General features: G+C 33.0%; 1 non-coding gene across 1 annotated transcript; it reads right to left on the bottom strand.

Annotated features, from left to right (window-relative positions):
• Nucleotides 1–3,408: 3,408 nt before the first annotated feature.
• LOC115933900 (small nucleolar RNA U13) lies at nucleotides 3,409–3,512 on the bottom strand. Its single transcript, XR_004069741.1, has one exon. It is a non-coding gene; the product is annotated as a small nucleolar RNA U13 (small nucleolar RNA).
• Nucleotides 3,513–11,838: the final 8,326 nt, after the last annotated feature.

Genomic DNA, 11,838 nt, shown 5'->3' on the forward strand with positions numbered 1-11,838 from the left:
TCAATTAAAAAATTATTAATATTTTAAACAAATATGTCATATATAATACATATATATGTATTTAAATATGTAATATATGTTTTATATATAAGTATGCAATACCTATTAAATAAATATGTAACATATGTATTTTATATATATATATATATTTATGGTGATTAACCTATTTCTACTTCAATCTCATATACGACAGGCTGTGCCAGAGAAGAAATTTGTCTTGCAGGTAAAATTTACCAGACCAAAATTAGCCAAGTCCACACCCAGAGAATGGAATGGTAGACATAAAAATTCTGGTTCATGAGTTAGATTTAGTGCTCTGATGGAAATAGGAATTTGCCTCCCTAAAAGGGCAGATTATGCATTTATATATAATCTATTAATTAATTAATATATTATTAATATAATATAGTTTATTATAAAATATAATGTTGGTGTTATTAACATAATATACAGATTAATAATATATATTAATTTATATAAATACATTTGATATATATTGACTATATAATATGAAATAAATACATTTTAAATTTTTGTTTTAATCATTTGTCAATATTTTATCATGAACTTTATATGATGTTTAGTGTTCTTTTGCACATTAGAAATTGGTGTTTAAACCCACCACCCCGTCTCTCTTCATTCTAGTTTTATTCATATTTTGCCAAAAATCTAAGCTGTGCTATGCAAACTCTGATCCTGGACATAACCAGCATCCCGAATAGACACATGCCTATACCATTTGCCTGGCATTATATTCTGAATTTGCATACGATTTCATCAAACAGCGTTCATGGATTTTGGCAAGAACATGAGACTCCTGAGTCAGAGGTTAAGGATTTTAATACTCGTGGCCCAGAAAATAATACAAGCATCAGTATACTCTTCTCCATTTATTTTACTGCTATTTTAGGAGGTAATGTAGATGTCTCACATAGATATCTACACACATATACACAGTGGGATATGTGATTAGGAACCTAGAGTTTAAGAACCTGAATCTTTTTTACTAGGCAATAAGCATTCCTGCACTTTGCTCTGAAGAGAAATGCTATTTCTACTTTCCAGTGCAGAAACTGCTCAGGAATATAGCAGTTAGTGCCTCACTTGGAAGACATGTAGAAATTCAAGAAACTCATGGAAAGTTGTTCCCAACCAAGATGAATAATATATCATTATTTGAAAAAATATTAAATCCTTGCCAACTTCCTTCTTGTTTCATCACCACGACCAACCCCCTTCAACTTTTCTATGAACTTCAATTAATAGATTAAGGGAAAATGTATTCGGCCAAATAGGTATTACAATGTTATGTGTAAGATTTTGTAGAAATTTCAAAAAAATATGAAAAAAATTGTAAAAGGGTACAAGAAAAATATGGCTGTTATGAAAACACTATAATATTTCATCTGCTAATGTGATGAAAAACTGCTGGCCAGGATTCTAGAAGATAAACAATTTCAAGAACTTTAACACTTAAAGTTGACTAGTGGTCAGTTGCTAAAATTTATTTTTTAATTGTATGAAATAACATCAATAGAACTAAATTTATACATTAATGTTTACATAAGTAAATAACTTATAATCTCTCATAATTTCTTCTTACATGTTTAATACTCTAAAACTTAAGTATTCATGTCAAAATTAGAAATAACATGCCCACATTTTAGGGGTTGTCATTTGTTTTTTTTTGAAAATTAGTGAAAGTTACGTGACGAATTGTCTACATTATATAAGAAACAAACAGCACATTGAAAACATTAAAAAGTTAGGTGGTTCAAAACTTATTAATCCAATATTTGTAACAAAGTTAGTCTTAATTTTGGTGAGAAAAACATACTTTTGAATAAGTTCCTCATAGTAATTTGACCATTCTACCGTAATAGAACCATTATATTATCATTTTTCTTATTCAGTTTTTTAAGGATTTGAAAGCAGTAGCATTAAAATTGAACTATCATGAAAAATCCTGATGACAATCACAGAAAAATATAATCATACATGATAGTAAGTAAATGTTTGGGGTTTCTGTGTCTCTGAACTCCTATCAATGAAAGTAAATTAGAAATTAAAGGTGTTATTTAAACTTGTTAAATAAGTTGGTGTGAAAACACAAGCTCTTAAAAACTCTAAAATTTGACGTAATATTTTTATACTTTTGAGAGAAAGCAACTGATGCAAAAGCAAGGGCCAAAAGAGAATCAAGCATAATATCAGTATTATTAGGCTGCCTCTAAAATAGTCTTCATTAACAAGACAAAATTATGAAATTGGATTTACTTTGTTTCAAAAGTTCTGCCATGAGATAAAGATATTTTCATTGTTTTGAAGTGTCTTTTCTCTTCTATCAGTTTAGATTAAGTTATCTGAGAAGCTTCTATTAATGAGAAAAAAATTGAAGAATGGGTATTAAAAGAAAATTCTACCATATCTGGCTCTTCTGTCACACACCTGCTCATGCACACTCTCCATTCTATATACTGGGTAATCTACCCTTTTAGGGAGACAAATCTCTAATTCCATCAGAGCACTAAATCTAACTCATGAACCATAATTTCTATGTCTATCATCCCATTCTTTGGGTGTAGATTAGGTTATTACTGACCTGGTACATTTTAAGCTAAAAGACACATTTCTTCCCTGACACAGCCAATAGTATGTGAGAGTGAAGTAGGACTAGGTTAACAACCATAAAAAATAATATTTGAAAAAGGACAATGAGAAACACATGGATTTACTGGTATGTAATTATCATAACCCAATATCAGAAATAATAAAATTATCTACTCTGAGACTGGGATAAGTTTCTTCATTAGCCCATCTAGCAAATACTTACTTTGCTTTATGAAAGAAATTCGTTTCTCATTTCTCTCCCCACTCTTGGTTCTGAACTTTAAGAGATTTGATCTTAATCATTTTTTTCTTGTTTTTTTTCATGTCCAGACTGAAGTAATTCATATTCAAGATTCCCCATGATCCAGGAAAGCCACTGATGCTACGGCTATTTTCTTCACATTTCATATAAGAAGAAGGAGTAAAATTGGGAATTCCAGCGAAATGACATCTGCTTACATCTGTTGGCCATCTCTAGCTGCCAAGGAGACTGAAAAATATAGGGTTTTTTTGGCCAAGTATGTTGTTTATCAGCACAAAATTATGGTGCTGCAAGTAAGATTGAATGGAAACATAAATATTGGCACAGTAACTAGTAATCTATGAAACAAAGCATAACATCAAATTAATCCTCTTTCTGCAACTGTGGTGTTCTCTTCCCATTTCCTGGTGAAGCCTTGGTAGCACCATCCACTCAATGAGCAACAGAAATCTGACAGTAATTTTTGATGTGTATTTTTCTCTCTCACCTCATATCCAATCATGAAAATATTCTCAGAATTCTCTCTCTTTTTATAATGTCAGCCAGATAATGTGCTGATAGCATAAGAAGGTTTGAGGAAGGCATGTCTCACACATGAGTCTGAAAACCTGATCATCACACTTGTGAACCACAAAAAGATCTCTCAGGATGCTTAACTACCTTCAACTTGGGTCCTTTAACTGCATGACACTCTAGCTCCAGCTACATGTTTTTTTCCTTGCACTTTTTCAATCCAAAACATTAAAACTTATTAGATATATTCATGATCAGTTTCTCATTAGTTTCTTGATCCCTTGCAATCTGTTTTCTATTGCTTTTCTCCAGTCTGAACACCCCTTAAAAAGATATTCAAGGACATCGACTTGCTAAATCAAGTAAAACTTCTAATTTTCATTTTATTCATTCTCACTGAAGCTTAAGGCTCTATTGCTCACCTCCACCATCTTGAACCTCTTTTATCCTTTTGACTCCACTTTTACCATCCATTCTTTCTTCCTTCCTATAACTTTATAGGAACTCCTCTTTCTCTTCTATGTCAATTAACTCACCTGTATTTAGGATACTATTTATTATTATTGCCTTAGAAACTATAAATAATCATCTCTCTCCTTTATATTTGACCACTTTATATAAAAGAGGTTAATCCCAACGATATTCAAATATGCTATATTAAGCAGAGTGGCTCTCAAAAGATGTCCATGCCCTGATCCCTAGAATGTATGTGTACATTAGATAAACTAGAATGGATTTTCCAATGTAAATAAGGTTATAGATCTTAAAATAAGACGATTATATTGTATTATCTGGTTGGCCCAGTCTAATCACATAAATCCTTAAAGGAAAGGAAGGAGTGTAGTGGAATAAAACAATGGAGTTTAGAAGTGTAAAAGAGATTTGACCTGGACGACCTGGAAGGGCTAAATGGAAAGCATGCAAAGAAATGAAGACAACCCCTGGGAGCAAAAATTTGCTCCCAGCTGACAGAAAGGAAGTGAGAACCTGAGTCCTACAACCTCGAGGAACAAAATTCAGCCAATACCCTGAATATGCTAAGAAGCGGATATTTCCTTAGAGGCTCCAGCGGGGAAAGCAGCCTTGCAAAAACTTCATTTCTGCCTCTCAGAGTTTTGACTTACAGCTACTTTGCAATAATAAATTTATGTTGCTTTGAGCTGCTCAGTTTGTGGTAATTTGTCATGGCAATAATATAAAATTAACACACACAAAAAATACCTTATCATCTTAACACAAATAAAGGAAATTCTGGGTATTTGGAGCCTTAACATGGCTCTCCTCCACTCCCCAGCCAGACTTAGGTTATCTGCCTCTCCTGAGCCCAGTGGCTGCTGACACTTGCAGGCTATTAGGAGAGACTAGGCCTCAAGATTTGTGGAGGTCCCTTTAAAGAGTGATATAGGGGACAAGAAATTTCCTGCAATAAGGCTAAAAAGTCCAGAGGCTTTAATGGAAGAAAAAGCCTCCTGCCAGGAGCTGTTTGTGGGGGAATTAGTGAAATCTGGGCATAATGCCATAGCCTTTTGTGAGTGCCAGAATGCCAGAAAGATACTAAAAGTGCAAGCTGGGTCTCTCCAAAATGCCAAGGGGAAAAAAGCATGTTTGTCTTCTTTACATGTAAAATAGGAAAGTATTCAAAGACCCACAAGGGGAAAGATCTACCGCAATGGCCTTAAGCAGAAGCTAACACTTTGCCCTTAGTTCATAGATGCATAGTGTGCCCAGTCCTTTTGATTTTGTCTGACATTTAGACATGAGTCCCAATATATCCAATAATTAAGTGCATAAATGAATGCATAAAAATGCATAAATAAATGCATAAAAATCTGCTCTTTTGATAGGCTCCCCACATAGATAAAAAAGGGTCAGATTGAATAATCAAAACACATACCCATTAATGCAGAATTAGTAGGGAGAAGTGACCAAATCTTGGAATAAAAAAAAAAAAAAACCAAATACTCAAGCACTTGAAAGTTATTTATTTTTAATTTTTAATGTTTATTTATTATTTATTTTAGAAACAGGGTTTTGCTTTTTTACCCAGGCTGGAGTGTAGTGGCATGATTTTGGCTCACTGTAGCCTCAACCTCCTGGGCTCAAGTGATCCTTCTGCCTCAGCCTCCTGAGTAGCTAGGATGACAGATGCATGGCACCATGCCTGGCTATTATTTAGCTTTTAGTTTTTTGTAGAGATGGGGTCTTGCCATATTGCCTAGGCTGGTCTTGAACTCTTGGCCTTAAGCAATCCTCCTGTCTCAGACTCTGAAAGTGTTGGGATTAAGGGTGTGAGACACTGCACCTGGCCAAAAGTTCTAACTGCAACATTATAAAGTGCTCTGGGAGCATGGCAGCACACTAGTCAAATTCAGAAAATTCAGTTTATGAATTAAAGGAGAGTATGATCAAGATTGAATGCTGAATTAAATAATATAGAAGATCAGATGCAATAAATATCTCAAAGAACATACACGTAAAGTAAACAAAAGCTGTAACACTTACACAATAGATCCATGAGGCTGAATGTGACTAATAAGTTCTGATGGAGAAAAGGGAACAGGAGAAAAGAGTAAGCAAACAACACAAGAAAATTGCTTTGAGCTAAGAGGTCTGAATTTGCAGGTCTAAAGTTTCTAACTGTAGTGACTTAGACAAGTACAGTGTTTATTTTTCTCACATTGGAAGATGTCAGATTTTTAATCCAGGCCTGGAATGGTGACACAACTGTATCATGGGGTATCCAGAATCTTCCTACCTTTCAGCTCTCTAACCTTAGTATGTCATTTGTCTTCATGCTCCTAAGATGCACTGACCGCATCAGAACTTCCTACCAATAGTGAATAGTGAATGCCAAGAGCTTTCACCACATGAAGTTTTATCTTTAAAATGGGAAGTGGAATATTCTACTAAGACCACATTTACTTCACAATTGTTAGAATGATAATAAATACTCTGTTTATAAATATTCACAGTACTGCCTGCAATAAATAACATAAAACCTGAAATCTCAATAATTTATATCAACAAACATTTATTTCTCACTGATATTAAATGTTGGTGTCTGTTTCTTTGCTGCACATTTCTTTTTCACTTGTATCAGGCAAGAGGAGCAAACCATATTTGGTTTTTAACCAAATGCTGTATCCGAGGCAGAGAGAAAATATCAAGTGTTGGAAACTTCCAGTGTTCCTTAAAGCTTCTGCTTAGACGTAACATACATCACTCATGTTCACAGTCTATGGATCAAGGCAAGTCACATGGACAAACCTGACAATTAAGAAATAAGTATATTTTGTCTGCAAGGAGTTGTTCTCTGTCACATTGCAATGCATACAGATGTCTAATCCTCTCAGAGGAAATGAAATAAATATTTGGAAAATAATTCTCCCCATCAGTATAAATCAATAATTAGAAGACAATTTAGTACAGTAAATAATACATGAGCTTTGAGGTCAAACAAACTTGATTCAATTCTGGCTCTGTTGATTACACATTGTTTCTAAGCCTTTGACTTCTTACTGGCAAAATATGTTAATATCTATGACAAATGCTCTATTATAAAACATTTATGCCTTAAGTTCCTTTGAAAATGACTGGCACATAGTTACTGCATAACAATTTCTTATCATATCTTAGACTATATAAACATAATCTTATTTTTCAATGGTAATATCAACCAACTTGCTGATAAGTTCGTGGTGTATATATCTATGAACATACTAATTATCTGGATTTTCATGGTACATCTTGTTTAGACAGAAAAGGTTAAAGTTTTGGCATTTGTATAGGGGATTAGACCTTTAATAAACTAAATAGTAGTGTAAACAAGTCATGTTAAATTCAAAAAGCTGAATATGCAATCATATTTGGCCTTAAACAACCACATATACTTTATGAATTTTCATTAAATGACTTTATTTCAAGAATGTAAAGATTGATTGCTATTTTTCAGATTCTGAACAGTTAAATATACATACGTATATCTAGTCATTCTCTGATCTTGCAGAAGATATCCAAAACATATTTATAAATTTAAGAATAAAAGGTACTATTGATTATTCAGGATTTCAGCCTATTTATTCATCTCTATGGTAACAATCTTGTATAGTTTTCCAAATTACTCAAACAACTATTGACAAAAATTAGATGAGATTAAGTTTTGTGTCTTCTGATTTTGGAAAGGAACTGGGCTATTGATTTATGCTCTTTTAAGTTTCTTTCTTTATTGATTAGTCCATTTTTCTTTAGCTCAGTTTTTTCACGTGGTTTAATTGACAAGGAAGTTTCAAGAAAGCATAATGAGATTAAATTAAATCTTTGTCCAGCAATCTTTTCATTATCTTTAATTTTGCACTCCCTAATACAAATTTTTTTATTCTCCTATTTTTGCAATTCATTAGACTCCCAAAAGCTTTCCCTTTCCTTTATCAGTATCATGATTTAAAATTCCAGATGTATGCAGTACTAAATAACTATTTAAGGATATTCAGCTCATCATATTAGCACCGAAGTAAAATATGACATTTTTTTCTGAAAATGCAAATATCTCAACTATTTAGAGACTAACTTGTGGATGTGTTTGTAATATACATTATAGACACTTTTAAAAAAATTATTTTGGCATAACAAAGCAGATTTCACATTCCAATGACCGTCCCAAGGATCACAAGGTAGCTATTGCATTTGACTGTTAAGCGCATTTTTTTAAATCCCATTTTCCCTCTTCTAATCAGAGGTCCCGCCCTCTGACTATATGTATAGATGTGTGTTTTAGATTCAGACACTTGTAGTATCTCATTCTTTGCAATATAATGAATGCTCTAAAGGTAGGCCTCAGATTCAAGCAAGACCAGAGTCTGTTTCTCTAGGATTGCTATGTAGACATTGGAAAAAGAAACTATTTCTGCTAAAATGGCCATGTAAGAGATGTGTGTCTGAAACCTTTGGTAACTGACTAGATCCTGGTTCCAGTCTTGAGGCTCTGGAACTTGCAGCACTTCTTTAGATCTTGTAGCTACCATGAGATCCTCCCAACCAAGAGAACCAGTGTATCTCTCTTTACTACATATGTTAACCAAGTCTCTGTCATTTATAATAGCCCAGATGGTCATTTTTAAAGTAAATACTAGGGGTTCTTACTTTGATAAATTATTAATTAAATATAAGTTTCCAGAACATTAAGAATCTTTTCTGCCCTTGATAAATTGAGAGTGATTGTCTCAAAGACCTGGCTCAGGTCAAGAAAAGATGAGTTGATGTTACACGACTCTGTTGTGTTTTACATTGCAAGTGGAGAGGAAGGGAGGCTGCACCTGCATAGTTTCTGAACTTGTTAAAAATATTTTATTTTTCAACTGGAAAGAAGAAAAGTAATACAGTAAATCTGTGACATAAATTAACTTATACTGATTCAAATACAACTGTCTCTCTGCTCCTTCTTCATATTCAACAATAAATAAGAGAAAGGGAAGGAGGGAGGGAAAGATGAAGAAAGAGAAGAACTTTTTTATTTGTGTGTGCATGTGTGTGAGGCCAAGTAAAATCAAATCCAGAGAGATGAAAGAATATGGTTAAGGTAATTTTACAAATCTTGAACTTTTTATCCTACTGTTCTTTCTTTTCTACTTCCTCCTTTTTGTTTATGTGATTAAAATATAATCTAATGCTTATTTAAATACATTACTATGCAAGGTTTTTTTTATCACTTAAACTGATGATATCACTTAAACATTAAGATATTATCAAGGGTAATAATTTTGACTCCACCTTATGATTTAATTGTAGAATCTAAATCTTATGTAACTATGACTCCCTTATTTTGAAAGCTGTTTCAGCTTTCCAAGTGCATGTTAAAAGAAAGCATGGAGAAGTAAAGGAGTGGGAAGCAAAAAACACAGGAAAAAACATTAGGTTTTGACTGAGTTTAGACACATTTTTAAAAAGCATTGCAAACTCAATGCCAAAAGACTCGGTGTGAGCTCTCACGTCCCAGAGTAGTAGAAAGACACCTCACAATGAATTCATTGAGGAATACTTAGTTATGACAAACCATTTTAGGGATTCATTATTAATTAATACGTGTTCACATTGAAGAAGAAATTGTTATCCTTGCCCCCAACATGTTTGTTTACCAGAGAATGGGATGAGCGAGTAGCTTTTTTAGGTGTTGTATTGCTCAAAAGTTGCCAATTAATAACTTGTTCTGATATCTAAAAAAAAAAAAAATAGCAGAAACAGGTTTGGATAAAGCTTCCGGTAAAATATAAAGATGAGTGATAATCTAGTATATTTTTTAACATATTACAGAAAATCTCAAACACTCACTAGAGAAGATAGTAAAACAAACCCTTATGACAACATCATACAACTTCAACAATTATGTGCCTTGAGCCAGGAAAAGGAGAGAGTCAGAAAAATACAGCATCTAACAATTAGGAGGTGTGGTTGGTGTTTTGAACAGAAAGAATAAAACCAAGATTTTACCTCATGATCAGTTCTAATAGATTTAATGAGAATCACAATAACTAGAGACTGTTTGATCCATATTCCGGACTATTCTTGAGCCAGGTAAAGAGTTAAGATCAAGATAAGAGTAGAGACTGATCAGATTTTTAGGCATGATGCTCTATGCTATGGAAAACAGTCAATCAACCATTTAAGACTAAGGGATCTAATTCATATTATTTTTTAACTCTGACTTTAGATGCAAACCATTTCATTGTGAAAGTTACCAGCAGGGAAGAGAGTAAACCAGAAATAGCAACAGGAACTCAGAGAACACAAGTTATTAATTACAGAATATCATAGGAAAGGGATCAGAACAGTACAAGTGAGAATGCCATTTCCAAGTTTTTTTTCTTTCTCTAGGATTCTTTCAGACTTTTTCTTTCCTTTTTTATTCAAACTTGAATTGCAACTTTGAATTGTATTAGAGAATCTGGGCTATAAAAAGATTTTGCTTAAACTCATTAAATGGTAAAACTGCTTATATGCTTGTATCTTTGCCAATTTTCAATCTGAAGGACTAAAAGCATGTTTTTAGCTATGAAAAATGAGTAAGATTACTGATTGGAATTTGGTCACATCATTTTTTGACTTAGAAAGAGTCTGCGAATGGCATCAAAATGAACAATAAATGCCTACCCTAAGGCTTTCTCTGTTCAATACTTCTTGCTCATGACTGTTCTGTTCAAGTTGTAGAATAATAAAGCTTAGAGAATGTTCTGCTTTGAGTAAGCTAAGATTCCATAAACAGCTTTATATTGGCGTAAAGACACAACTAGGAATTAAATGTATTTAGCCCCCTTGATAGTCCTTTGCTAAATTAGATCTTCATGTCATTTCTATATTTTATAATTTTTAAAATAATAATGTTTTACCATTTATTAAGGATCTGTATACATATGTAGGCCAGGCACTATTCCTAATGATTTATATTTAATGACTTATTCAATGCTCACACCAATCCTTTCAGAAGTAAAATATTATTAGCTTCCTTCTTTGTACTGATAATGAAAGATTTCTGAGGCACAGAAATGTTAAGTATTTTTCCCAGAGCACAGAATTAGTAAGTAGCTGAGCAGGGATTCAAATTCAGCAAGTCTGTTTCCAGGCCCTAACCATTAACCTAGACAAACAAAAAGCAGCAACACAAGAATAAACAGACAATCAAAAATTTAAAACATTTTCAGTTGATAGATATTTATAAATACATCCACTGGCTTCTATTGTTCCCAAATTCAAAGTAGTAAGAAAGGGAGCCAAAATTTGCAAATGCAAACATTTATGGCCTTTTCCATTTCAGTAATGATGGTAACACTTTGTTTTAGGGTTTATACAAGATGATTTTTTTTAAAAAAACTGTAAGGATAAGACTACAAAGGTCAAAATAAATAAATAAATAAAAATTCAAACAAATTTTTATCTGATTTCTTCAAAACACATAAATGTTTTCAGATTTTTGAAAACGCTTTTTGGGGAAATAAAAGCACTAGAATCAGAATCAAAGTTGAATATGTTAGCAGAAGAAAGGCAAAGGAAGACCTATACATTTGTATAGAATGGTGGCAGATACTGTATACTGTGCTGTACCTCTTAGGATTCACCAAGTCCGATATGCTACAGAATTGACAACCATTGTTCAGCAGTCATCAAACAATAAGTTCACATATAAGTATTCCAGCTCTCTCATCTTCCAAGTAGCATAACTTTAAGTTTGACATCATTTCCCAAATTTTTCTTACAGGATTAAGTTTCATTCACTCACAGTGATAGCTGGCTTGATGATACCCTCTTTTTATTGCTATTTTTTTTTTGGAATATTTATTGGCATCTAACAAACTACTCCAAGTATTAGTGGCTTCAACACCAATCATTTTACTGAATTTTTCAATTTTTATAATTTACACCTTTGGGCAAAGCCCAGCTGTACATTTCTTCTGATACATATCACG

This window comes from Gorilla gorilla, chromosome 11, assembly GCF_029281585.2.
Source record: "Gorilla gorilla gorilla isolate KB3781 chromosome 11, NHGRI_mGorGor1-v2.1_pri, whole genome shotgun sequence".
Classification (NCBI taxonomy): domain Eukaryota; kingdom Metazoa; phylum Chordata; class Mammalia; order Primates; family Hominidae; genus Gorilla; species Gorilla gorilla.